The following is a 6271-nucleotide window of genomic DNA, read 5'->3' as shown; positions in this document are numbered from 1 at the left end:
AATCTTGAAAGAAATATAAAAATTCATGTAGTTTTTAAATTTATACATGGAATTCTAGATATGTTTTTGAGCCATTTTTGAGATTTCACATATTTTGGGAGGGAATCTTTTTAGGTAAACCTCATCAGTTACCTATTTTGTTGCAATAGTGTTGAAGTGCTAACAAAGTTGAAAACCTCTCATCTCTAGCATGTTTTCTTTCCACTTGAACAAACCACAAGTACATCCATTATTTATGCATGCATCATATGGACACTTGTTCCACAAAATAAAAATCTATTGATTGAGTTTGAAAACATGTGGACATAACACCAATAAGTTACAAACTGCTATTCATGTTTACTTGTCCATTTATGGTTTCTAAATATCTTCGAATCCCTCCATCATCTATGTCTCTCTATTGCCATTGAATTGTCCAAAGTTTGTCTTCGTCTTTGCTTTTGGGCTAGAATAAAAGCAAGCTTTACTTTGGAAATAGCAACTTTTCTTTTAGCATGCAGCCTCTGTAGAATGCCTCGATAAAACCATTGGAAGACTTCCTTCAGACTATTTGCCATTTGACTCCCTCCGTAGTGACTAAAGGCAAATATGGTTCCCACTTACCTTGCTGATCGTGGACATAACACTTCAGCACATCAAAGGCCAACTGGTTGTAGATTTTCGTCTAACCGTTGAAGGGAGCTAAAGAAGCTCAGCTGAAACAATTAGGGTTTCATGTGGGAGACACACACAGAGAGAAGAAGGGTGAGAGAGAGAGAGACGTATGGGGATAAGTCAACTCACAAAGTATGAGTGTGTGACTCCCCTATCACACATGTATATTTGCTCAAGTACACAGTGCACTTAGTACATTAAAAGTACTAAGTGTACTATGTACTATAAACTTATGGGCTTGTACACACTATAAGGGTGGGCAAGATTTGGACCTAGTTTGGCTCCCTTTTGATTTGGTTTAATCCAGGAGAGAGGAGAGATAAAAATATCACAATTTTTTTGAATTAAAAACTCATCCATATGTGTGAAATAGGTGCCTACCTCAAAGTCTCCCCTCTCCTTACCAAGGTGTCAAAAATGTATCATTATTCCTTGCATGAAGACCCGTGGTTTTTGGGGAAGAATCAGTACCCACACACGGAGGTATATGGATTATATTGTTGGCTCGTCACACTACAGCCTATTTTTTGGCTTGGTAGCCTCATGTTGGGCTGTGTTATGGCATTTGTATATGGATAATCCGGCATCTCCCGTGGGGAGAGTAAGGCCCTCAAAGCTTGTACATGATATTATTCTCCTTGGGTAATAAAATACTCCAAGGGGGGGAGGGGGTCCGCCCATTCCGGCCTGAGACTCCATGTTGTGGCAGCTTTATTTGTGTAGACGGTGACTCCATTTTCACCCTCCTTGATGTAAAATCTCCATAAGACTTCTCTTGGCAACTTCAATCTTTCATGGAAAAATTCATTGTTGCAAAATCTCCATTTGTAACCAAAAAGGTGGCTCCATACTATCTCTAATGCAATTAATGATGTAATGAGTGTGCTAAAAATATAAACATGCTTAATCAAAGAACCACACAATCTAATGCACATAATTAGCACCATGATACAAAGGAGTCTGTCTATGAATTCTTGGACCCTGGCTTCGTTGTCCCACAAAAGGAGATGGGCAATCCTTGAGCTGGTGCCCAAACCCCCCTGACGTCCAAAGCATCTTTTCTCGCTTCGAAGCTCTTCCCTCTGTATTCTTGAGAGAGCCGGAGTTCTTGAGAAAGTACTTCGAGGGAAAGGTCTTCCTTCATTCCTGAAACTTTCCGTCTCTAGATTCTGGTTGGGACCTTGGTGTCTCTTTGGAGGCGGAAGGTTGGAAGAACTTCCCAGTGTCTGAAATCTTTTGAAGGATGAGGGAGTTGACTTTGGCGGGAGTTTTACAATGAAGGCTTTGGCAAAGTCCTTCGCCATTCTGACAGCTTCTGCCATGGACACTGGCTTAGCATCCTTGACTAGTGTGTCTAAGGGTTCGTTTATTCCCCAAATGAACATGGCCATAAGTTGCTCTTCGTTCTAGAGGTGGTGAATACTTGAGTAGAAGAGCAAATGCCTGGTGATATTCTTCGATGGTTTTTCTCCCCTGGTTTAGCTCTAAAAATTCATTCATTTTGGTTTCTAAGAACCTGGGGGGGACAAAACCTCTTCCTTAAATAGGCTTTAGGATCGTTCCAGGACTGGGGTATTCCTGTCCAGATGGATGGTGTCACAATGGTTCCTCCATGCCACCCTGGCTATTTCCACAATTTTTCAGCCTAGCAAGAGCCATTTTGCTCTGTTCATTGTAGCCTGTGACATCAAAATACTCTTCCATGGCTTCCACCCATTTCTCCACAACCTCGCCCAGGTTCTCCCCTTCTCCTTTTAAAGGGTCCTGGGGGGGGGCTCAGTTCTGTGAAGAGGCTTGCGAACGTCGGGGTCAAGCTCTTCTTCTTCAGAGAGAGGGTCTGCTGGCTGACGACCACAGTTTCCTCACCTCATGATTCTGCCAAAAATGATATATTATTAAATTTTTATTTTGATATCGTCCACATGAGTGAAGTGCTAAGACACCTAAGGAGGATCCTAGAGGGTTCTGACCAGGTGATGCAAAGGCTCGCAGTTGTTAGGACACCCATGCATGCATCGAGGAAGATTCGGATGGACTAAAAAGAAAGATTTTATCGGTCGTCGCCCCATCATACCAGAAGCGCACCATTTTAACCGTACCAAGGCTGGTCAAGACCTCGGCAAGCTTTGCCACGAGCGCTGACGTCCCTCGACGACTCCCCGCCAGCTGTTGCAATGAACCTCCTCTTAGTAAAACACATGCCAAATGCTTTCTCCAGCATTCTGGCATAAAACGGTCCTTTAAATGAAAAACAGAGGTTCTATGCAAGTAGAATTCCCAGTTTGAGATTGGTTCCACAAAACCCCTTTTTCCTTAATTCCCAATTTCATAATGAGAATCCTTTATCTCTCATCAGGGTAATCTACCAATCATTTGTCTAACTGTCCAACTAGATTCTTGGTGATTTCGATTAAAGAAAAACTAGTTTAGTTCAACAGTAGTCTATTCTTTGTATTTAGGAACTGGAATCGGTCATCACGAAGTTTTTGCTTGATTCAGACCGAGAGATAGACAAGTAGGTTTATTGTCCGTCCACCTCGTAGTCTAACCAGAATCATTCGGTTCAGTTCTAACAAGGATTTTCTTCAGATAAAAATCTATTTTTGGGTAAATACCAATTTAGTGATTTAACCAAATAAAATATCCAGAGATATTCTTTCTATCATTTAATTTCTCAACCTTAATTCCCTAGGTGGAATTATGGTGAAAATTCTTCTTTTGTCATTAAAAGTTATTAAAATTCTTCTTTTGTCATTAAAAGTTAATTCAATTCTTCTCTACTTAAATATCATAAAAATTCTTCTTTTAATTAAATACAATTATCAATTTTTTAAATAATCTTAAAATTCCTCTTTTTCTCATTTAATGAGTGCAATCCAAATGTCATAGGAATTCCTCTTTTATCATAAAATAAATCTATCTAAAATTTCTATTTAAATTAAATAAAATTATTCAATATTCTAAATATACCAAGAATTCATTTTTTTCATTTAAGTGACTGAATTGCAAATATGATGGGACTTCCTCTTTCATCATTTAAATTTATTCATGTATAAAATAATTTTAACTAAAATTTCTCTTAAAAATTAAATAAAAATATATTTTAATCCAAATATGATAAAAATTCCACATTTTCTATTTAAATGATTGAATTCAAAATATGATGGAATTTCATCTTTTATCATTTAAATTTATTCATGCATAAAATAATTTATCTAAAATTCTTCTTTAATTTTAAGTAAAATATCCATTATTTTAATATTCCAAAATTTCTCTTTCTCCATTGGAATACATGCATCTCCATTATCATGAGAATTTCTCTTTTATCATAAAAGTAAAATTACTAAAAAATCCTCTTTTTCTCTAAATAACTATTTATGCACATAAGCATTAAAAATTAATTTTCCATGGATATGATGAGAATTATTCATTTAACATAGGATAACTAATCCTAGAATATGGTAGGAAGTCCTCTTTTCACATTATGCATAAAAATGATTTATGTGTTAATTTTTAAAAAATTTACCATAGCTCCACTGCTATTACTGATAATTTTCAATAATTTTGAAAAGTATAAGACTAAGTAATACACTTATGATAGATTAACTATCAATAGATCTAAATCCAATTTATGGATCTAAAGCATAATTTATGTAACATAAAAGCATTAAAAAGCCATTTCTTTAGCCTCTAGCTTGACTAGCATAGAGTTTGATTTTAGAATTAAGAATTGCTCCATGAGAGAAGCATCATTTGAATAGAGAATTGGTCATAGGAATGACCATTCTTTGGGGGAGAGAGGGATATACTTTAAAAATATCCTAATTAAGCATAAATGTAAACTTTTTGTGATTAATCATTAGAATTCTTTGGAGAGCTTCATTTGCATTGAAAAACCATTCCTTTAAATACTTCTCAAGCTTGAGACGGGTTTGGAAGTGAAAAACATTTAGAAGATTAAAGAAAAAACCATAAAGTCATATCTTACCTCTTGTTTTACTTGCTTCTCTATTCTCAGAAGAGGCCCCCAACCAATCAATTGGTTAGTATGTTGAGAGGAAAGCTCCAAGGAAGGTTGAAGAGAGAGACAAACTCCAATCTCTCCAAATTGTAGACGATTTTTAGGGGATAATAGAAAATATGCTTATTCTAATGTAATACTTGAAAGAAAGTAACAGGGGTGGGTTAGTCCCTCACCAAGGGAGTGGCTCATGAAGGAGTCACCACTTAGCATCTCACGGGAGAAGCTCACCACCATTGATTCTTGGAACAAATAACATTATCATGAATGAGCTATAATCCCATTTACATTGGTATTTATACTCTACCCAAGAGTTCACACCTACTTCCTAGTTGTCCATGGCCTTGGGCCCATAATGCTTTCTTACAAACCATCCCTTCCCCAATGGTTTCGTCCTCGAAACCTCAAATGAATACCCCAAATTCGGAGAAGAATGTTCCATGTGGCTGAATTTACACCAACCCATATTGCTCTATCAATGCTTCATATCCCTCCAATGCTGAAATAGGTTGCCATGAAGCTTCTTCCTTAGGTAAACCTTTCCATTGAACAAGATACTCCACCAAGGTACGAGTGTGAAGTACCTTTTTCCTTGTACCCAAGATAGCTTCTGGAATGTATTCAATCATTCCCTCTTCATTCATTGGAGGTAACTCATCAACCATTTGATCGATCATACCCACATATCCTTTCAAGTGAGAGACATGAAACACATCATGAATCTTTGTTATAGATGGAAGTAAGAGTTGATATGCAACCTCCCCAACTCTTCGTATCACTTGATAAGGACCATAATAGCGATGAGCTAGCTTGGTGTTGGTGCTTCCCTTCAAAGACGCATATCTTGACTTTGGTATTCTCAAAAGAACCCAATCTCCCACTTTGAATTCCAATGGTCTTCGATGAACATTGGCATATTGTCTCATTTTCTCTTGTGCAACCTTCAAATTACTTTTGCATTGTTGCAACAAAGCTTGCATATCCTTTTAGCTTCCTCCTTGGCATTATGGTTAGAAGTCTCATATGTACCCACCAACATAGGCAAATTGACCTTGTAACCATATAAAGCCTCAAAGGGTGACATGCCAATGCTCACATGATATGTTGAGTTGTAAGCAAACTCAGCCAAAGGTAACCAATCATCCCATGTAACCATATAAAGCCTCAAAGGGTGACATGCCAATGCTCACATGATAGATATGTTTCCACCCATTTGTTTACTCTTTCTGTTTGACCATCGGTTTCGGGATGATAGGCGGTGCTTGGAGTAAGCTTGGTTCCCATATATTCAAACAATGTTCTCCAAAAAGTGCTCATGAATTTGACATCACGATCACTCACAATTTGTGACGGCATACCATGCAACTTGAAAACCCCATCAACAAATTGCTTGGCAACATTTTGGGCTGAATATGTGACCTTGGAAGGAATGAAATGGGCCACTTTGGTCAATATTGCTATCCACCACAACATACAAGCTGTCCCACCCTTTCTTTGTGCGCGGAAGGTTAGTAATGAAATCCATTGATATATGACTCCATTTGCCTTCGGGAATGGGCAATGGCTGAAGCAAACCTCCCGGTTTATGTGTAGGAT

Source organism: Cibotium barometz, chromosome 26, assembly GCF_041138505.1.
Source record: "Cibotium barometz isolate CiBa-2024 chromosome 26, ASM4113850v1, whole genome shotgun sequence".
Lineage (NCBI taxonomy): Eukaryota > Viridiplantae > Streptophyta > Polypodiopsida > Cyatheales > Cibotiaceae > Cibotium > Cibotium barometz.
This window is presented reverse-complemented; position numbering follows the sequence as displayed.